A 24,446-nucleotide genomic window follows, 5' to 3' on the forward strand; every position below is an offset into this window, starting at 1 on the left:
TTTTTCATGTTTATCGAAAAAAGGGGCCCAAAGAAGCATTACAAGCACTGACAGTGCTCAAAAAAAATGGACCACTCTTAGTAACTTTTGATCCTAATAAACAGAGCTTCACGTTCTAAGTCTCAATCTTAATGGTTCGAGGGGGTGACATCAAATGTGCTAATAGATAAATGCACACGTTATTTGTTCAAATGCACATATTTTTTAAAAAAAATGTTTTTCATGTTTATCGAAAAAAGGGGCCCAAAGAAGCATTACAAGCACTGACAGTGCTCAAAAAAAATGGACCACTCTTAGTAACTTTTGATCCTAATAAACAGAGCTTCACGTTCTAAGTCTCAATCTTAATGGTTCGAGGGGGTGACATCAAATGTGCTAATAGATAAATGCACACGTTATTTGTTCAAATGCACATATTTTTTAAAAAAAATGTTTTTCATGTTTATCGAAAAAAGGGGCCCAAAGAAGCATTACAAGCACTGACAGTGCTCAAAAAAAATGGACCACTCTTAGTAACTTTTGATCCTAATAAACAGAGCTTCACGTTCTAAGTCTCAATCTTAATGGTTCGAGGGGGTGACATCAAATGTGCTAATAGATAAATGCACACGTTATTTGTTCAAATGCACATATTTTTTAAAAAAAATGTTTTTCATGTTTATCGAAAAAAGGGGCCCAAAGAAGCATTACAAGCACTGACAGTGCTCAAAAAAAATGGACCACTCTTAGTAACTTTTGATCCTAATAAACAGAGCTTCACGTTCTAAGTCTCAATCTTAATGGTTCGAGGGGGTGACATCAAATGTGCTAATAGATAAATGCACACGTTATTTGTTCAAATGCACATATTTTTTAAAAAAAATGTTTTTCATGTTTATCGAAAAAAGGGGCCCAAAGAAGCATTACAAGCACTGACAGTGCTCAAAAAAAATGGACCACTCTTAGTAACTTTTGATCCTAATAAACAGAGCTTCACGTTCTAAGTCTCAATCTTAATGGTTCGAGGGGGTGACATCAAATGTGCTAATAGATAAATGCACACGTTATTTGTTCAAATGCACATATTTTTTAAAAAAAATGTTTTTCATGTTTATCGAAAAAAGGGGCCCAAAGAAGCATTACAAGCACTGACAGTGCTCAAAAAAAATGGACCACTCTTAGTAACTTTTGATCCTAATAAACAGAGCTTCACGTTCTAAGTCTCAATCTTAATGGTTCGAGGGGGTGACATCAAATGTGCTAATAGATAAATGCACACGTTATTTGTTCAAATGCACATATTTTTTAAAAAAAATGTTTTTCATGTTTATCGAAAAAAGGGGCCCAAAGAAGCATTACAAGCACTGACAGTGCTCAAAAAAAATGGACCACTCTTGGTAACTTTTGATCCTAATAAACAGAGCTTCACGTTCTAAGTCTCAATCTTAATGGTTCGAGGGGGTGACATCAAATGTGCTAATAGATAAATGCACACGTTATTTGTTCAAATGCACATATTTTTTTAAAAAAATGTTTTTCATGTTTATCGAAAAAAGGGGCCCAAAGAAGCATTACAAGCACTGACAGTGCTAAAAAAAAATGGACCACTCTTAGTAACTTTTGATCCTAATAAACAGAGCTTCACGTTCTAGGACTCAATACTAATGGTTCGAGGGGGTGACAACAAATATTCTAATTAATAAGTACACACGTTATTTTAAATTACGAAATCAGGTACAAAAACTCACTTTCTCTGAATGAACATATCTTTTTTTCAACGGATTCACATATTTGACCCCCAAAATATAGGGGGTAGCCGGATTCTGGAAAATATGGTCCTATAATTTGGTCAAGAAAGTACCCCAAAGTTTGGTCGCTTAAATTTTAATTTCATTTTTTGTATAGTTCGCCATATCTTGAGGATTTTTTAAGCAAATTTAAGAAATTTTTAAAACAATTATAAAATTTGTTTATCTAAATTCCATGAAAAATATAACTTAGTAAATATTCATTATTTCATTTAATAATGGTAGAAAAAGTTTCGAATTTATAGGCGTACAATCTTTACATAATTTTAACGAATGCAATTTTATGTAGCGAAATGAATAATTAGAGCATAATCGGTCGACTAGTACCTGAGAAATCAAATTTTAAATTTTTGACTTTTTTTTAAATTTGATTTCGCAGGGACTTCCCGTTTTTTTTTGTTTATTTTGCGTATTGTACGTAACCATCACTGCACTGGCAAAGAAAAACAATTTAAATAATACAAATATAATATATTTAGGATGCGTGATTCTTTAATTACCATTTCTTTTATGTTGAATGGGAGTTGAATATTCTGCCTTTCTTTATTACGTCATTCTTAATTTTTTACCCAGTTATCTCTATTTTTTTGCGGGAGGATTTTACCTTTATTAATTAATTTATCTTATTCCTTGTTCCGAAATATCTTCTGAAAGTTCCTTTTTGTTCCAAAAGATAATTAAACGTAACCATCAAGAGAGTAATTATTTCTTTTATCATCCAACTCAACTCAAAATTTGATTTTTTTTTCCCAATGAGGATTTTTTTATAAACCTTCACTTAATAATTTTTATTAATAAAGATATAAAGAGCTATTTTAAATTAATAGTTTTATGCCTAAACATACAATTGATTATTTTTTTAAAATAACTGAAAAGGCAATCAAAAATGAAATCATCACTGAATGTTTATCAATCTATATTTCTATACAATAATTTTATATTGTATGGTACATTCATTCACGTGATCTTTTTCACAGAAAGAGCGTTTCTATATTTTACTTAATGTCAACTTGACTAAATTATTAAAAGTAAACTTAGAAAACAAGAATAATATGATTTTAGAAAGAGTTAGTCTTATAACTTCAAGTTCATAAGCTTGTTAATAATTGGAAAATGAATTTCCCAAAATTTAAGCTCACTAACTAATAATTCAGTTAAACACGTAATAAGATTTAAACATACCATTGAACATACCACTTTTTTCCAAATTTTTAGTAAAGTTTCAAATAGATTCTTTTATTTTTCTATATCCAAGATCCTCTACTTCTTGTTTCTAAAACGCAACAAGAATGTTTTTCAATTGAATTACTCAATTATACATTAAACTATATTATATAAGGCTTAACTATAGATATCGCAACTTTTTTGCTCAAATATTTAGCAGTTTAGATTCAAATAGATTCTGTTGTTTTGATTTCTCCAAGATCGTTTGTCTAAAAAGCAGCTAGAATGTTTTTCAATTCTATTGCACGATTGTATATTTATCTATAGCATGTAAGGCCTAACTAACAACATTTTTTTTTCTAATTTTAAGCAGCTTAGTTTCTATAATGATATATTATATTATTTTGCTTCCTCCAGATTTTTTACCATTTGTCCTAAAAAAAGCAAGAATATTTTGTAATTCAGTTATTCGATTATACATTAATATATATATTATATGAGGCTAATTTATAGAGAAAGCAACTTGCAGCCAGGATTCAAGCTTTCGTTACAAATTAAAATAAAAAAATTTCGAAGAAAAAATTAATTAATTACATAAACTCTCTAAATAGAGAAATGATTTAAACTTAATGGAGAAATGTGTGAAGTAGAAAAATAATTAGAGAAAGAGAGATGAATAAGATCAATAATTTTTGACTGAATAAACAGATTCTTTCAAGTTCTGAGTTTCAATCTTAATAGTTTAAATGCCTAACTTTAAACGATGTTTATTACTTGAAGCAAAATTATTAAAGTTGCGTGATCAGAGGCGAAATGAACTTTATCTGAATAAACATACATTTTTATGTGCTTTTAGATTCTTGACACTTAAGTAACTGGGAAGAGTGGATACCTGCAATCTACAATATATTTTCCAATAAGCAGAACAGTCGAAGTTTGGACCTCTTTATTTTAATTTCCTTTTTGATTACTTTGCTTACATCACTAAAACTTTTGAAACTGATTTAAAAATGTTTGCACAGAAATTGTAAGGTATACAAATGCTCACTTTATTTTAAAACCAGTAATTTTGAATGACAAAATACAAAATTTAAACAAAATCTGTCGGATAGTATTCAAGAAAAGAAATTTTAAGTATACCACCTTTTAAAATTCAATAACTCAGAAACTATTTTGTAAAAACTTTTTGATTCGCTGGAAAAGTTCTCCATATATGGTCGAATTTTCGAACGAAAAAGCATAATGAGGTTCCAACTCCTGACCAAACAATTGAAACCCCATTTTCTAAATTGCTGCCACTCTCCATATTTGTTGTTCTTTCCAATCCCAGCTGGGTTAGCGGAGCTATACCAGATCCATGAGGCCGTGAGTCTTCAAAAAATCGAGGAAAAGGAGAGGTCTCTCAAGAACCTCTTCCATGGTGAAAATTCAAGCAATCAAGTAGATGGTGAGGACTATCCTTGCTGGAGTTGCACTTTTTGCAAGTTGGAAAAAGTTTGATTTGTCCATTGAAAGTGACGCTCTTAGTATGACCACTGACAAATCTACAGGTAGGGGTTAGGTCGGCACGTGTACCCTGAAGGTCAAGGGCTCCTCCAGGACGCTTGCGGGGATACCAGTTGTGATCCGGTAGAACAAACCAAGCTTTATTAACTTCAAATTTGCGGATAGAACCCACCATATTTAAAGAGTCAAAATTCAAATCTGACTGAAAAAATATGTTTATAAAGAGCAAACGTTTTTGAATTTCATTTTGTAACTTTAAATATCATCTACACTAATTAACTAATATATTTAAGATCCCGAAACATTAAGATCGTACTAGTCCAAGAAAATTCAATATTAGAGGTATCCTACTACTAGGGGAATCCAATATTAGGTTTTTAATAGGGATTATTAGGGATTTCTAAGGGATTTTCACTTTTTTGTGCATTGTGCAGTTGATATCGTATCATAACTGACAACTAAATTCATACAATCCAACTCAATGAAACTTTTATCTTTGTGTAGTTTTCAAATCCGAAAACGTAGAACGAGTTCAAGTACTTATGTAGTAAAATGAAAGTCAAACTATCTCAGCCACACGACTTCAAAAATGTTTTGGCAATTTCTGTTTAAAAATATCGTTAAGTCAAACATTCAACAAAAAATGAATTGACTTAAGTTTTTAAAAGAAACATTTTTATTTTTCAAAAAGAACTGCAGAACTTTACAATAACGTTTCGGAAACGTCTAAGAGAAGCGTTTTTAAACTGCGTTATTTAATGTTAAGAATTAAACGCTCCTGAATATATGTTATTTAATGTTAAAAATGAAAAGTTTTAAATCGTTTTAATTGCTTTTTTCTTTTTCCAAAAAGACATAAGGGTAATCAGTTTATTTAATTAGAGCTTTTATTTATCAAATTAGTGCTCGTGTTTGCCCATGCATACAGCACTACGTATTTTTATTCTAAAAATTTTGATTTAACTTCAGTTTCATATTTAATATAACTGTTTCATCAATTAAATTTTAACAAGTAGCGTAATTTGTTAAAACAATGACGTTCTATTATTTTCTGGAAAAAGCAGAAGTAAAAATGTTACAGAGTTAATTCAATAATCCAAAACACTAATAAATTTAATTCAGAAATGAAAATTCCTTTCGTATGATATTATTTTTCATAATTGAAACAACTTAATTCACTGAAACAAAGTGCTTAATTTGTATTTCCTTGACTGAATAACTTTTTCCTTCAAAGCAGAATTCAAAAATATTCAAAAGCAAATTTTTATTAATGCGGCAATCTCCGTAAATTCATTTAATAAGATTGTTTTTACAGAAATATATTTTAATCAGATTAATGAAGTTAATTATTATGTAAGTAAAACAACACTCACAAAGTGAAATAAAATAACTGCAATGTTTTGATAAATAATTAAATTTAAATTTTTAATTGTGAATTCCTTGACATTTTTAAATTGCTAGAATAAATTAGCATTTCGTTTAACCCTACTAATAATTTATAGAGTTGAACTTAAGTGGAATTAAAAATTTTAGCATTTGGGTATGCTTGTATAAAGCGCTTGCCTTTATGTCGAATAGCATGCAAAAAATGGTTCAATGCGCAAAAAAGAAGCAATAATAAACAGTAAGAAACTTAAAAATAAAGAAACTTTTTTCTGCGCAGAGTTTATCCATATATTTAAGTTACTAGAAACAGTTAGCATTTTGCACGAAGAAGCAAATTCTTGTAAAATTACTAACTGACATTTCTGTTTAAAAAGAAGAACCATTCCTGTAGTAAACAAAAACTAAAATATCGGGTATTTAATCCATTAATCTGGTAATATTTCCTTTCACATGTTAATTGTTTACTGGAAATTCTGGTTTTCACAAATCTAGCTCTTATTACCAAACTTTTAATAAAATATATAAAACTGAAAAGTATTCGAAAAAATGGTTGCAATGCCATATTCTTAGGTATCATCATAGAATTACAAAATTTTACCATATTTACCAAATTTTTTCGCAGATTATAAAACTATATTTTATTGTTAATTTTACTAAAGCACTTTCTGTCAAAATTACAGAGCTTCTTGGTGTTCTCATAGAACCATAAACAAAGTAAATTTTATTCTGGCAATTTTGGCCAAGCTTTATTTTTCTCATTGTATTAAATTTTATTCAATTATAGAATTAAGTTTAGATGGTATACTATAAAATATATTCTACATTTCAATCAATTTAGGTACTTCTCATTAAGATATTTTCCATCATTTTCAATAACATGAAAGAATGGGTTTAATAAACCAACTTTAAACCACTGTAATTGATAAATCTAAAATATTTGGATCAGTTTGTACGTGAAATTTTTCTCTGTGAACATGAAAAAGTTGCTTTATTGGGCAAAAGAGAAGCAATAATAATTGATAAAAATTTTATCTGCTTCTAGTGGTTTTTTCCGGAATGCCATTTCTGAATTTATCATGAAACTTACAGATATTCTAACACTATCAGATAAGTTGAGAAATAAATTCAAAGAGGTTATAGTAAGATTATACAACGTGAAAGATTCTAGACAAATTATGGTATAAAGAACTGACACTCCTGGTACATCATCCGCAAAACTCATTTTACCGTAAAATATTATCTCGATATTTTTTCAGTAATATTTATTTAATCAAAGTAATACAATGACTTTACTTTTAATATTACTGCAAAAATTAACGGTGTATCAATTTTTTTTGTTCCATAACATGTTCTGGTAAAAATGGATTTTATAGTAAGAAGTACCGGTTCTTCTTACTGCAATTTGACCTGGAATTTTTTACAGTACATGTACAGTACAATACTATTTGACCATCCGGGGAAAAAGAGTGCACACTTTCGTGAAATTCGCTTTTGTCTCATAAGCAAACTACCATACAGAGTTCAAAGGATTGACATTAGGTTTTGTATGAAACTCGACAAGTTTTCTGTCGAAACTTTTTTGATTAAAAAGGCAACCATAGGTAATGATTGTTTGTTGGGATACTAAGTCTACCGAAGGCATATGGCATTTTTCGATGCACGTAAAAAGTCAAGTATGAAATTTATGACGAAAATCCATCAACGTGTATCACCGATAAAAATATGATCCATCTGACTAAATTACTGAAATCATATCGTCTTTTGAAAGTTCATTAAATACTCAAGATATTTAACGTTTCGAAAATACTGATCCAAAATATAAATACTTGGAAACTTCAAAATGACAGCTTATGCTTTCTTTGTTCCCCATTTACTGCCCAAAAAAAGGTACCAATGGTATATTATCCGATGTGGTATCCAAATTTTTTTTTTATTCTGTCATTAAATTAGCATTAAAAAACAGGTATCCGGAACAATTAGCAAAATTAAAAAGCTTGCATCTTTGCTTTAGAAGACATTATGATGATGACCTATCCTTACATGGTCAGAAATGATTGAGCCACCATGCGCACACGCAAGCTGTCCGCTCCCAATCTCAAATAGTCTGAACTTGCATGTGTATCAGGGACTTTTCGGTGTTGACATTCAAATTAGTTCTAGTTTTTTTCAAAACTTTAAAATATAATATATACATTATGTAAATATGAACAACTCTTGAACATTCTCCACTTTTAAATCATCAGTATTATCATTCCAATAAAAATTTAAAAACCTTCCGGCATTTAAATTTGTCCTGGATATCTTGAAATCTTTTTAAAAACTAAATTCGATTACAGTAAAAATATTTTTTTGCAATATAATATTACAAATATTTTTAGTCACTTAAATTATAAGCAATAATGAATACCATATCAAACTATCTTTTGAGAATAATTTTTTATATTTTATTCAATAAAATTTTTTTTTACTTTAAAAAAATCCAATTCACTAAAAATCAGCTTACAATAAACAAATAACTAATACAGATTATTTAATATTTAACTCAAGCTAATAAAACTGCAGTCAAGGCTATTGCACACCGTAATCATAAACTACAGTCAAATCCATACTGAAAATTTGCTTAAAAAGAATTAAATTATAGTTACTCCCATCTATATATTTAATTTTTGTTAAAATATTAATTTTTAATATTTCATTCAAAAGTCTTCTCCTTTTTTCAAGAAATCCAAGCTTGGATCATTATTATTGCTAACATTTGTGATTTTTAACTCATTAAATAGCAACCTTTTTTTCAAAACAATTACATTCATTTACTTTAAACATATTACTTAAATAAAATAAATTTTTCAATATACTATCCATTATAGTTAAACTATGGTTAAATCCACACATTTTCATTGGAATCTAAGCCAGATAGGTGATACATTTTACTCATTTATGATAACAGTTTTTTATCTTTTATTTCAAAATACGCAAGCAGTTGTTTTTACTATTATTCCAACTTCATTGCTATTGAAACTCAATTAACAAATACCGTTTTATTCAAATTCCTAAGATATATTCTCTAATGTATATTAAAACAAATAATAGAGGATATCCCATAATGCCTTTAAACGTTTTAACGGGATCCTTTCCAGGCCATTAAATTCCATCCGTTAATGCATCCTGGTTATTTAGTGTCCGTATCAATCAGTGGAAGCTTCAACTTTCACATGCAATGCGTGAAGTGCTTTCAATCTGCATAGGGAATATACTCGTTTAAATTGAAGGTTTAGAAACCATGATCCTAAATCTGCATGCAGAATGGTTGAATCATTGGTGATACGAATTGAGGATTATAGCCTGAATTAAGCAGTTGTATGTTTGTTTTTTTTTCTTTTTATCAGAAGACTTTACTTGATTTTACTATGGAACTTAAGATTTTAAATTCAAGTCAAATTAAAAAGCAAATTTTTTATTTCACTAATTGAAATATAAAAATGGAAATTTTCAACGAAAAATGCCTTAGGTTCATGGAGAAAGAAAATTCTGACAAAATTACCGTAATGTATGACATTTCTGTTTTTAAAAAAAATTAATAATGGTAATAAAACCAAAATATTGGGTATTTAAACAATTTATTTGGTTATTTTTCCTTTTGTATTTTAACGATCACCGGAAATTGTTAATATAACCTATTCATCAAATTTTATCACTTACTATGAAACCATATTCTATTGATAATTTTACCAAAGCGTTTCGGTAAAAATTACCGAGAGTTTTGGTGTTCCCATACAGACAGAAATACTGTAATTGTTATCATATACCGATAGTTTTAAAAATACTTTTCTTCTCAGTGTGCCAAAATTTAGCAAATTGTAGAATACTTAAAATGGCAACTCGTAATAATTACGAAAAAGAGTCAAAAGATCTAATTGGTTCAATATATCACACGAAGTGAAGTAAATAATGCCGAAAGTTCCTATAATGTTGTTGTTGTTTCTAATGCGACTTGCCACACGGGCAAGTCTGCTTGGTGAAACCGAGCAAATTTTAAGGCAGAGTGTGAGTTTCTTGTTTTTCAGTGGCGCCATCTATGGCCAAGAATTCGACTTCCGTCACACCATACGTCGCACCCGTTTATAAGGCGAACCCATTCATGCAACCATTCATTCATCCACAGATCGTAATTTTGACCTGAATCAGGGAGCGATCGATCTTCAATCGAGTACCCCCAGAGGTATTGATTTGCTATGGGAACAAGGAGGACTTTTGCGATTCGACAGATTTAACGTGCATCAGTCACTTTACTACACGGGGAGACTTCGGCCTGCGGGGTTCGAACCCACGAACTCTCGGACATGGGCCCAGCACCCTACCGACCAGGCTATCCCTGCCTGTTCCTATAATAAGAAGCGCAACAGTTACTGACCAATGCATAACTTGCTTTTGCTGTTATTGTTAGCTACTGATAACAATGTTATAACTTTAAAAATAATCAAATAGATATTTATAAATATATGAAACCTGTAACCCACATGGGTCACCAAAGTCCGTTTCATATATTTTTTTCTGGCATTCTGATTACAAGCAAAAATATATTTTCGTATTTTTTAATTATAGAAAACAGTCTAATATTTACTAAAGAAATCTCTCAGATTATCGGAATCGTATTTGTATTCAAATATTAAAAAAAAGAACTTTGATTTTTTTTCACTCATATTCAAATATAAATCAATAATTGATTTTTTGAATTACGAAATTCTAATGATGAATTATGGTTTCTTTTTGATCCAAATAACTGCAAATAAGAGCAAATTTAAAAAATTATTATTTAGAAGTGAGCCGTATTTGCAAGAGTTTACTTTTAACGAAAAAAAAGACGTGTTTTGTGCTGTATTTCGTAACTATAAATTATTAAAAAGGTAAATGCAATATTTTTCACTTATTTTGACTGAAACTAATACAAAATAATGAAAAGTGTATTAAAATATGATTAATAAAAATTCTGCTTTAAATTTTATTGTTATTTGTTAATGAGTTAGCAAATTATTGTACATTGTTTATATAATGATAAAAAACTTGATAATTTTAATGAAATAGTTTTCGAATTTTAAATATGCAAATAACAATATGATCAACATAAATCCAATTAATTGTGAAAAAAATGGTTTTTTGATCTAATTTTTGTAAATGTATCCTTTAATAGCTTTCAAATTGCATTCTGTCAATGAACATTATATTTTAAACTTCTAGAGATATTTGCCCAACAAGTTGTTATTCTAATTTTAAATATTTAAGCAAATATATGATAAAAATTTATGCAATCTTTCATTTTAATGTCAACAGTTTCATAAATTATTTTTACTATTCTATAGAGTATTTGAAAATTTAATACGAATACATTTGATATATATTGTATTATAATTTGGACAGTTTACAAAATATTATTTGTTTTGTGCTTTTATGCTAGTATATTTCTCAATTTAAAAAATTAAGTGATTTGATATGATGTACAATGAAGCAGGATACGAAATACTAACTTTAGAATTAGAAAGACTGAACAGTACTGCATACCTAGAAAGACTGGAGGGGTCATTTTGGCCCTTTCATAGTTTTTCATTCGATTTAGTTAACGAAAATATTTTATTGATCGGAGAACTTGTTTTTCAGCTCCACGTTTTTAAATTAGTTTCTGAGGTAATTGAATTTCCTCTTTTGCACAAATAATAGTTATAGATGTGTAAAAATACTCTTGTTCTTTTAATTAAACTGGGGTACTTTATATGTGCCAAAAAATACCTTATACCTGGGGTTATGGGACACCTACCAAAATATGTAAGGAGGCACTCTAGCCCCTCCCTTCATTCTATTCATAAGGCTCTCTTGATATATGTTATATAAGGCTAACATATTAGTTAATATATGGGAATTTAATTGGATCAAATTATTAAAAATCAGAAATATTCTACTCTTTCAGAAAGTTAGTTTTAGAATTACAGAGCAGCAAAAAGCACTCAAGCACCAAATCGGCCCAGACAGTTTTTCTAGTGCTGAACTATTTTTCGTTTAATTAGACTGGTTTTTTCTTCATAAATCGCTATTATTTTTTTTATTCAAGATTGCTCCAGCCAAAGCTTCTAATGGAAATAAGGATCGTCAAAGCAACGTACAAGCAATCACTGACAACGTTTTTCAAAGATTAAAAGGCTCGTTTACCTCTGTGGCAAATGGCCGGTCCTTTACGGTGGTTCCATATTAGCAAATTATTTTTATTAATAAATTCTACTTTATTGTAGTCTCTTAAATAGTTAATCAAAAATTACTTATTTTTACTTATTATTACTCATTTAAGATACTTATTTTTGTATTTAAAGCTCTTCAATAACTTCTTATGCGCATTCACATATAATAAAGCATTAGAATAAAGACTAAATCAGCTGTTCACAAATAATGTTCCGCGGTACTCTTGGGTTCCGTATAAAAATCAGAGGAGTTCCGAGATTTAGGGCGACATTATCAGTTACGAAACCTTGCAATAGAATTTATGTCATGTTAATTTTCTATTATTGATCTGATAACTATTCTCAACGCTTATTTTCGTCCTTTTTCATTTTTATTTGAACAAGAACCGTATTTCAGCTCCTTCATTTTCAGTTTATGTATACAATAAAATCAAATGTTGAGCCACGCTAGATGCCCCTTTCAGCCTTTAAGTTCAACTGTCTGACAAAAAAATTCCAAATTTAAGACTAGTATCGCTCAAACTACACGATGAACAAATTTTTCCTTTCATTCATTCATTGAATATTGTCAAAATGATTAATGAAATTTAAATTCTTTAAATATTTTTAAAATAAATAATGTTATTTAGTTTATTACTATTTTGTCTGTATGCTGATGAATTTTCTTCTAAATCTCGCTGTTTAGCTGAAGGAAAATTGGTTATTCAGGGCTCCGTAGACGAAAAAAATTGAGAACCGCTAGACTAAAGAATAGAAGTAACGCATTTCATTATATATCTTTTTTAATATATCTGTCACTTATTTTTCTACGTCATTCGTCTGAAACTTAACATGAAACTAAGAAAAATCCTGCGCATCAGAGATTTCTCCAGTTAATAAGCTTGTTTATTGATTTAACTCTTGCTGTTACTAATACATAACCCTTTTGACACTTGCTCCAGTGGCGAAACAAAAAGAAATACTTGGATATTAGATCCGGAGCATCTTTTCCGGGTGCAACACATGCTCGTGTCACATATTCGTGATCCCCTCATTTCTGGCTGCTTGCTTCGACAGGATGGAACACTCTCGAATATTTCTTTACCCTTTCTTTTTCCCACATTTTTTTTTTCTTTTCTTTTCTTACAGGAAGAGATTTTATTATAAGGTCGTGACGTCCACGAAGGAGCCCCGGACAAGAGGTGATCGGGTCACGAAGGTCTATTTGATTGATTCGAAGCTGGTACTATTTTTTTTTCTCTTTACCCTAAAGGGGGCATTCTTCGAGAGCAAAAAGTATTGTGAACTTTAGCTGGAGATCAATATTTGTTTTCCTCTCGACTACAATATTTTGGGCGGTAAAGGCTCGGAAGATATTAAATCGATGGTAAAACCGATTTTGATTCGGGGAAAATAAATACAGTAAGTTTTTACAAAGCGGAGTCACCGGTTTTTGAAAGCAAACAACATCGGGAAGTTTACATATGATAAAATAGAATAGCATCCTCGCAGTACGATGCATAAAGCAAAATATTTTACTATGAGAGATTTTTAAGAAACATATTCCAGAGTTTGTAGTTACAGAAAAAGTAAAACAATGCATTGTGTTTACTGACTGGCGTCATTATAGAAATATTTTGACATACTGACATATAGAAATGTTCTGACAAGAATACTTGACGTAAGAAATGACACCAAGATGGAACAGACGAGAACACAATTAGAATTTATAGTCCGGGCTCAATCACAATGTTGTTCAACTTTGCTTTAAACATAATATTGTTCAAGGTTAAAACTATTGTGCAAATTCCTCCTTTCTGAAGTAGATCCTATGATAAAACTCTTTCAGAAAAATTGTTAAGAGTTGAACCATAATTTTAATACTTTTAATCGTTAAATGATGTAAACTTGATACAACAGCATTTAAGTGCTAAATTAAACTATGTATCTGCTTAAGTTGAAACGTAGGATAGCTTAAGTATAATCATTTTGTTTAACTATTTTTTTAATTTTGCAGTAAATGTGAAAGATATTATGGTGCAACCCTCTTTAAACTTTTTAAAAGTGTGTAGTTCAATTTGAAAAAATTCATGGTTCGATTTACAACCTTATAAGCGTGGCGTACGCCCGCTGCTGTCGGCCCAGCCCGTCAGCTCTGGTTTGACGCTGCCACTCTGTGGGTTCGGAGTCTCGTCCAGACGTACCTACTTTGCCCGTCGACTGAGGCATGTGGTGCTTTGATCTTGCATGACTCGGGGCCTTCTGCCAATCGAGTCCAAATGCCCGGCGCTCCGTGCTGTGCTTGGTTGCTGTTCTTCGGCGAGACAACAGATATTTGGCGTATGGGCTCTATGGGCCTAGTTCGTGACTTTAACCAACTTACCACCTTATAAATTTTTATCAAATTTTCACAGGTTTCTCAGGTTTATTACGCTTGCCGATATTGCTGTTTAATTTCTCGCATCAAGTCTTTCAAATTTTTTATGAAACAGTTGCGTTTGCAGAGTTAGTTTTACTGTAAAGATTTAAACTATATCATGAAATTAAATCAACATATTATAATTGCTTAATTTAGGTTAATCCTCCAGATAAATATATCTTCAATGACAATCTTTAAAACAGTTCATCTAGATTGTTTATGAAGAGCTATCAGGACAAATTAATGGAGAAAAACCCAATAGGTTAGATTAATTCTATTCATGATAGATCTTACAACAAATATAAATAAAAAGTTTTGATAACTAAAAGATGTCATCAAATTGAGGCATTCGACGATTTGGTGTTTATTTTTTGCTTCATTTAGTTGCTTTTTTGTACATAGAAACTTTACATAAAATGATCTTTAGGAATTCGAAATTAGTGCAAGAATTCAATTAAACTTGAATAGTTAAAAAAATATTTGATTTTATTAGCAAATATTTTATTTTAAAGAAGATGTTCTCACATGTAAATACTAAAAGTTAAGTACATGTAAGTAAAAGCATTCCCACAACAGCTCAAGTGGGCCATGGGATCATGGAAGTTAAAGCTGCCCAATTTCATGACTAACTTCCTGGTTGTGACAATGTGGTCAGCATAGTGCACAGGACCTCAGGACCTTAGAATATTTACCTCTCAGACAAGCTGGTACCCATCGATCTGTTATTGGGTTTACTTTAAGTCGCTACTGGGGATCAAACCGCAGTCCTTCTCAATGACATCTCAGTGTCTTAATCATTGCAGCTTAAGTACGTGTAACGAAAAAGTACATTCGCAATGTAGTTAGTTACATGCGAAAAAAACTCTGTTTTTCAAACATACTTATATTCAAATTGGTTTCTTGCAAAAAGTGATGTACCTGCTTATACATTTTAGTTAAAGCTGAATAAAGTTTTTAATTCGTATCGTCAATATTCACTTATGCATACGTTTATGATTTAGTTTTACTATTTTTTACAATAGCTCACAAAATATAACTGGAAAAAAATTTATCAATATCACGTACATTCAAATACCGGGTGTCACAATAATGACCGTAAATTTGAAGAATCAATCAAATAAAAATGGAAGGAGACTATAAATATACAGTTTTCTACAGCTTATTTAAGAAACAAGAGTCCTATTCTCATCAAAGATTGAAAAATTCGCAAACAGAGGGTGCTGCTGACTGAAAAATAACAAAATACGCTGTTAATGAACATAGCGGCTGATTTGAGAACAATATTTTACTATTATTTGAAGCTATCTGCTCCATCTGTTGAGAAACTTTAAAATTAGTGTTAAAAATTGCAGAAGATAAATAACTCGTTTGATAAGCAGAGCGTGTCTTTCTATCTCTTTTTGTTTTTCTTTAATTGATTTTTCAATCCATCCTTGATTTTAAGGGTACTCAGCCAGTAATTAATAATATTTTTATAAAATAAGATTCTTGCTGGAAGAGCAGTTAAGACAACCTAGTTTAAAGTAAACAAAAGCGTCGCTCCTAAATCACAGGAGTACGTTTAATCAAAATGTAAACGCCTGGTGTTCCCATATAAATCACAAAAATGTTCCATGGCATGACGACGATGTAGCCACTTGATTCATTGTCGCGTTATAGCAGGTTGCAATAACTTTGACTTTTTTCGTGCAGATAGGAGGCAAGTCTGCAATTAGATGAATTTGTTTTCGCTCCAGAATCCCACCAGGGAGTAGGGAGATAATTGAGAACGACTACTAATGGCATTAACTCGGGGCGATAATTCTTTCCCCGCCCCTGTCTGCTTTCATTAGACCGAACAGTACTCGAACACTGTTTATTCTGCTTCGTTGCTAATTAAATCAGGATCCCTTTTTTCTGTGGGTACGCCCCTGCCTTTCTCATTTCTCTCATACACCTCTTGACCCGGGGCTTCGGTCTTCTTAATGAAGTTCCGAAATTAGGTTTTCAAAGGAATTGGATGCTGGGATTTTTTTATGCCTGCTTTATCTGTCTCGAACGTGCATACGTGCGGCTGGAGAAGAAAAAAAAGAAAGAAATGGAAATGTACGTTTGCCTTGTAAAAAAGACAAGGTTACTGAAACGCCACCAACATGAATGGCATCGTTCAAAAGGTTGTTTATGTTTCGTTGTTGGCAACAGTAAGTTCGTAATTTTCGTAAATTTAAGTGAAAAATGCTAAAAGTCAACCATTTTCAATTTTTTCCTTTAGGTTAGTTACTATTAGGTAATTTTCTACTACAATATAAATACTTATATGATATATTCCAAAAAACAAAATAATTTTTTTTTAAATTATTAAAAAAATTAAAAATAACCTGTTTAATCTAACAAAAACGCTTTAAAATGCGTAAGTAATAGTAAGTAAAAGTAACGTATTAAGAATACGCATTAAAAGTAACGGATAATAACGAAAGTAGTAAAAGAAATCCTTACAAATTTTAAAATGCACCTTAAAAATTTTAAAAAGTCGTTAATTGTCCCCTCGCATTTTATTATGCACCCTAGTAAATTTTTAATTGTTCTTTAAGTCTCAGTTTATGGACAATCAATATTTTAAAGTGATTTCATTGTTACTGTCAAGGACATTTCTTGAAAACCGGAGCCTATTTTTGAGCGCTTGAGACATGTCTGTTATTTCCGATTTGTATATTTTTGAAGTGAATGAAGTTTTTAATAAGGTAGTAACTTACCTCTTCAGCTTGCTAGGATTATTTATTTAGCTATTCTATTGTTGTTTAAAGCAAATTTACTAATATGTTTTGTTCCCGTCTTCTTAAATCCATAAGAATTTTTTTCAGTTTAAAGATTTTTATTTTAAAGATTTTGCGTCGATGTATTCAATAGTAGAAAAGTAATAGTTAAATGATGTATTCATGTGTAACACCTCCGTTTCATAATTAGTTAAAACGTCGCTCACTTTGCCAGTATAGAGCAGATGGTCGTGAGTTTGAGCCTGGTAGTCTGGCTTTTGTTTATTAGTTATGCGTTTAGTTTTTTCTTTACTTTATCATTTCGTTCTTTTTTAAATCCAGTTTTTCTTTTATCTACATAAATAATTTTCCAATAAGTTGCATTTTTTACTCAAGCAGTCTATTTTTGAAGAAAACTTATACGTGCCTATTACTGATAACCCTAAGGAAAAGAGTTATAATTCATACTTTTCAGATAGAAGAATCAATTTGAACATCATTCACGAGAATAAAATATTTAAACTGTCGTAAACCTGAAATTCAACCTCAATATTCCACTAATAATTTACCAGAATATTATTCAAGTGCTGGGAATATTATCATGTCTCCTAGCTTTATTTGACGTGTGGCATGTAGCAATATTATCAACTTTAAGCATTCTGGATATTACATATAACATTAGTAATAATTTCAGTATTATAGTACATTTGATGTACTGGTTTCTAAGAATTAAATTTAAAACTTTTTATGCTTTTGCTTTAAACGCGTGAAAATTGCAATTTATGTTTCCTTTTTTCAACAATTATAATGTTAGCCAATATAAAGATAATGTAATACCTATTTTAAGTAAACAATAGTAAACAGGATTTATAGTTTGTTTCTTAAATTCAGTTTAGAATTTTTTGTCACTTTTTTTAAAATTCCTTGGCAAGAATTACTTCCTCTGTAACTATTTATAATGTATCATCTGCCACCATGCTTGAATCATCGAATTTTTAAGAACTTTAATTAAAATTTCATTCAATAAAATTTAATTGTACTACTTTTTACTAGCATCATCTGCAATATTTAGACAAAGTGGGTATAGCTGTATCTATTTCCTGATGAGAATTATACATTGGAGAAAAAAGTATGGCCAAAACCACCAGAATATAGTACATTTTACTGTGTTTATGGCTCTATGGGAACCCAAAAACGCTCGGTAATTTTTATCGAAGTGCTATGGTTATGATTTTGTTAAAACTAACAATAAAATCTGATTTTATAATACATTATAAAATGTATTGAATGAGGTAAAATCAAGTAACTTTATCATGATGCCTTAGAGCATAGCATAAATCTATTTATTCGTTTAAATTTTCCTTTTAGTTACTAAATCTCTGATAATAAAAACCAGTAATTCCGGTAACCTGTTACCATTGGACGGAAGCATAGCCTAATGAATGGTTTAATTACCTGTTTTTCAGTATTATTAATCAACTTTATGTTTACTTTTTTCAGCAGAAATGTCATTACCTTACAGTGCGGTAATTTAACCAGAATTTTTTTTTCTCCGCGTACCTTAAATGCCAATTTTACTAATTCTTTTTTTTCTCTTCCTCCTAATAATTTGTATCAATTTATATATTGTCGTATTCAATGTAAAGAATCGAGCTGTAAATGCCACACACACTATTTTTTTCATTGAAACTTTTTTAACATTTTTAATCTTACCTATTTTTTGATAAGTGTACCTGTGGTGCGCACAAGCACTTTATTCATCTTCTTACAAATTTTATTATTCCTATACGATCACTAAATATTATTTTGCATAAAAATGTACGTGTATGTTGGTAGATGTTTCTTATTGTACTATTTGTAATTACAGTTTTATTATAAAATGTAAATTACTTTTTTTTAGATTTAAATTAAAACTAAAAACTTTTGAGCTTTTCAAAAACCTTGCAATGGACCTTAATTGTAATTCACTACTTACCTATTTTTTTAGGCATCATTATTAAAAAGCAACCGCAAAGCGAAGTTTATTAAAGCTCCATTATTTTATGCTTGTTAAAACTTTATTCCATTTTTCTGAACTATATTTTCGTTTGCAGAGAGAGATACGTTGGAGAATAATGAGAAGGAAAAAAATACAAATCGTCGTCTCCTTTAACGATATGCAAATTACATTATGCTTTTCTTAGGGTATTTTTCTTTCAAACTTAAGATGTTTTTTTGTAAGCAAACGCAAACAAACATCATTTTATCTTCTTTTATAATACCAAGTGCCTTAAGCAAACAGTATTATTAAAGGTTTATTCTTATTTTCGTTGTAAATTAAAATGGAAGAATTATTTAATTAAGAAAAAACAAGCGGAGTGACGAAGTGTAATAATTTTTTTTTAATATAAAGTTTTGCAAAATTAATTAAAAGGAAAAATTTTAGAATATGTATTATTTTTTATGGAGATCTCTTGCATTCAGAAAGATATGCATTATCTAAATAGTTATGAATCGCATGTTAAAATTACCTATTTTTTTTAACAAAAAAAATTTTTTCGAGCATTTATTTTAAAAGAATACAAAATTATAATTAGAACACTTGAATTTTAACAATTGAGAACTATTATATTAAGCATCATTAATTTTTTTCCTGCATTAATGGGTTTAAAAAAATTACTTTAAATAAAACAATTCAAATAAATGCTTGTTCTTTTTCAATTTTTCCTTATATTTAACAAATAAAGGATATCTATTACAAATACTGCTATTATAATTTATAAATATCATATATTTTTCTTCACTTGAAAATCCTAAATAAGCAAATATTGAAATAATGATCCTATGGGGATAATAAACAAATATTTTTGAAACTTGATACAAAAATTTAAAAAATATATATGAAGTTTATAGCAAAAAAAATTTATATATTAAATCAAATGAAATGTAGAATAAACTATTAAAACGGCATTTTTGCCTATTTACATTTTCCGAACTCCTGAATTATAGATATTCTATTATAAAAATGTTTATTCACATCATCAAAAAATGTGTATACAATGGATTAGTGTTGAAACTATAACTTGTTTAAAATTTTAACGATATGATGTTTTCATATTTAAACAAAAATTATTATTTTTAAAATAACTCTGATAAAAATAAAAACAGCCAATACTGCCAAAGCTTAAAAATAAAATTTAATTTCATCTATAGAATAATTGGAAATGCAGGTAATAATGACGCATTGATATAATTAATAAATTACACTTCATTCAATCTATACACACATTCATTCTATACATATATATTCAAAGCTTTCAATCTATATGCTCTTTTTTCATAATTTTCTTAAAATTATAATTCACATTCTATAACTATGAAATTATTTATTTTCATTGGGAATGAATTTTTCTTGAATTTATAAAGAATTCAGTTTTTTAATTACGACAATATACCTTTCTTACTTTAATTATGACAGTAAATTTATATCATATTATTAGAAAGATGCCTTGCAGCTTGTTGATGCTATAGTTTTGAAAGTTCTAATTTAATCTATATATATATATATGGTCGTGAGTTTGAGCCTGGTAGTCTGGCTTTTGTTTATTNTATACACGTATGTCTTTGAGAACACTGATTTAGGTTTGTTTCTCAAAAAAAAGTGCAAAATCAATAATCAAATTTGACCATATAAAGCACCACAGTAGCTTTTAAAACTCACAATCTGTCTTCTCAAATTCAACTCAAATTCCAGAAAAAATTTTCTGTGTTAAGGGGCCGTTAAAATAATAAGTGAGCATTTCAAGTGGGAAGGGTTTTATGAATTTCAGATAAGTGAGTGGTCGAGACATTTGATCATTGCTTAAATATGACTTCAAAATCACCTTATTTTCAGTTTCAAAATAATTTAAAAACACTATAAGAATAAACGTGGAAAACTTTCAACTTTGAAATAAAATTTTCGGGGAAAAAAAACTTAGAAAAACTGTGCTTTAATAGGTCAGGAGTTTTGATCTCAGAGAAGGAAATTACAAGAGATTTCTAAACGAAATCATATACCATAAGATGATAAAATAAATTGAAGCATAAGTTTTGTTTCATACGTTAGTTACATCTGAATTTAGTTCTAAAATTAGACTACTTCCTCCTCAACTAAGAAAATGGGGAGATGCTGTGACTTTCTTTTGTAAGCAAAAGAAAAGGGGTTGTGACTTGCATAATTTTGTTGAAAAGGAGGGAGTCCAAAATTGCTGAAAACATGCTAACTTATTATTTGAACGGCCCCTTATGCAGAGTGCTTTGTAAGGATCATCAATTTGTCGTGTATTTTAAAACTTTATCTAAGGTTTTAAAACCATTGCCGAAAATGAGGCCGAAAGAAAGGAATACACCTTAGATGTCGCGAATAAATATCTGAGGGGGGGGGGAGGAAAGGGAATCGAAATCAAAATCTAACCAATCACTTATGCAGATGGAGGGACTAAAAACGTATAAATCTGTTTGATTGCCTGATGAAACAGGGAGGAGTTAAAAAGCGACTCAATTAGAAATCAGGTTCAAGGTCCATCAGAAAGAAAAATTGGTTTTGCTGTTTACCATCCCACTTTCACGGCATTAATTCCATAGATTTCTATCACGATTTCATTATTTATTTTTCCGAGTTTAAACATAAATTTTTGACCCCAAATGTGCAATACTTTAGACTATAAGTTTTACAAAGATTCTGAATATAGATTAAGGGTGGTGCTTACAGTAAACTCTATATACAATGAAAATACTGTGCTCAAAATTTGTTTTTTCTTTTTTTTTTTTTTTTTTGCCAAATAGCTCGGTAATTTTTACTGAAGCGCTTTGGTAAGGAATTTGGTAAAAGTTACAGTAAAATATGATTCCATAATAAGTGATAACATTTGGTAAATGCGATAAAATTTGGTATTTTGAACATGATGCCTAAGATTTGGCAGGGAAAAAAAACATTTATTTGGTAAATTTACTTTTCAGTTTTGTATTTTTGACTAAATTTATAATAATAATATAAGAATATAATAGGAACTATAATTTTGCAGACCAAAATTTCCGACACAAAATTGCAATATCAACGGAAACTTTTCGAAGTAAATAGTTTAAATGCCGTATGTTTTGGTTTTATCAAACAAAACGATGTGTTTTTATCAGAAATCTCATTATCTTGCAGTACGGAAATTTCACCAAGCTGTTTTCTATCCGTACCATACATAGTGCAAAAAAGTACTAAATATTTCATGTTTAAAATAAAACTCCGACTCTATACTTTCAAAAACACCGGTTCGACATTGAGTCATATTAAAGATACAACGAATCCTATTAAGGTGCAAATTTACACCAATTTTAATAAGGTGTTAATTTGATCCATGTTTCCAACCAAGTTAACCCATAATATTGTGTGATTTCAATTTCATATTATTATTGCAGCAAATTCAGATGATATTAAGGTTAAATAAACTCTAAAATTTCATACAATGTACAAGTTTTTAATTTTCAAATTTTTGTAATTTTCGATCTTTTTTGTATTTATGCATTATAAATCAAATTGAAAATAAGTCTCTCAATTATGCTTTTCTAATGAAAATATGCATTTCTATATTTTATGCATTTCTAACGAAAGTATCAATTTCATTGAAAGGTGTCAAATATTCGTAAGTTGGCAGCTTTATTCAAAGTGGATACCTACCCTATGGGAGAGAACGTTCAACTTAGGAAGTCAATGAAATGAAAAACTATTTCCAATCCAAACGGGAATCAATTCTTTTCTAACTTTCAACACTAGGGAGGTAGTACGTGATATAAAGTCAATTCATGAAACTGGTATCACTATATATGAAGTGATGTCGGGTGACCTGATTGATTTTATTTCAGTTCCTAAAATTTATTAAAGGTGGTGTTTGCTTAAAACGCTATATACACTGAGAAAAAAGTCTGGCAAAAATTACCAGAATATGGTAAAATTTACCATGTTTCAGGCACTTTCGGAACACAAAAGAACTCTGCAATTATCAACGAAGCGCGTTGGTAATGATTTTGGTAAAATTAACAACAAAATACGGCTTTATAATTCTTGATAACATTTGGTTAATGAGGTAATATTTGGTAATTTTATCATAATTTCTTAGAGCATGGCATAAAAACCATTTTTTTTTGTTAGATTTACTTTTCAGTTTTATAATTTTGCCTAAATGTATATTAATAAGAGCTATAATTTTTAAAAGCAGAGTTTATAGGTAACCGTTACCATATGAACGGAAAAATTACCAAATGAATTATTTAAATATCGTATATTTTAGTTTTAAAAATTACAATTATAGTTTCTCGTATCTGAAATATCATTATCATACAATACGCTAATTTATCAGAAATTGTTTAAGCGTGTACTTTATATTTATTAAGAAAATAGCTAAATATTTCATTTTTAAAATAAAACGTCGACATATATTCGAACTCTAAAAGCCATAATATCACGTAATAAAGTTTAAAAAGTAGTCAATTTATCATCATGTTATGGTTACATCAAATTTAGACGATATTATGGTTCAATAAATTCTAAAATTCCAAACAATGTATAGTTTTTCTTATTTTAAATTTGTATTTTTCAACCTTTTTTCTAAATCCAATAAGAAAATCTCTCTCAATATTTATGGATTTCTAACGAAAATATAAATTTTATTAAAAGAAGCCAAATATTCATGAGTTGGCACGTTTATTCATAGTGGATACATACCCTTTGGGAAGGAACGTTCAACTTAGAAAGTTATTGAGGTGAAAAACTATTTCCAATCCAAACGGGAATCAATTCCTTTCTAACTTTCTACACTAGGGAGGTAGTACGTGATATAAAGTCAATTCAGGAAATTGAAATCACTATATACCAACTGATGTCAATTGATGTCGGGTGACCTGACTGATTTCATTTCAGTTCGTATATATAAAAATTTATGAAAGGAAATATAGTTTGAAACGTGAGAGAAATAAGTAAACAATATTATTATTATTATTTGAGGAAATTCAACGCATCTCTTAGAGATTTTTATTTTTCATTTTTGTCTTTCAGGAAAATATTTGACTTCAAAATAATTTTCTACGTTGTTGTTGTTTTTTTTTAACTTTATTTATCGAAATAATTTCTTAATAAAAATAAATAACTTAATGGAAACTGTTTTATGAATATAATAACAAAGAAAAAGGGCTTTAAAAAGAGATAACAAACAAAAAAGGATTATTTAGAGATGAAGGAAAA

The 24,446-nt window shown here is 29.5% G+C and overlaps 1 protein-coding gene across 1 annotated transcript in view; it reads left to right on the top strand.

The window, feature by feature from the left end:
• Window positions 1-24,446, top strand: part of LOC107439547 (acetylcholine receptor subunit alpha-like 1) — a 205,349-nt gene that overhangs the window by 48,154 nt on the left and 132,749 nt on the right. The window lies entirely within an intron of this gene.

Source organism: Parasteatoda tepidariorum, chromosome 3, assembly GCF_043381705.1.
Source record: "Parasteatoda tepidariorum isolate YZ-2023 chromosome 3, CAS_Ptep_4.0, whole genome shotgun sequence".
NCBI lineage: Eukaryota > Metazoa > Arthropoda > Arachnida > Araneae > Theridiidae > Parasteatoda > Parasteatoda tepidariorum.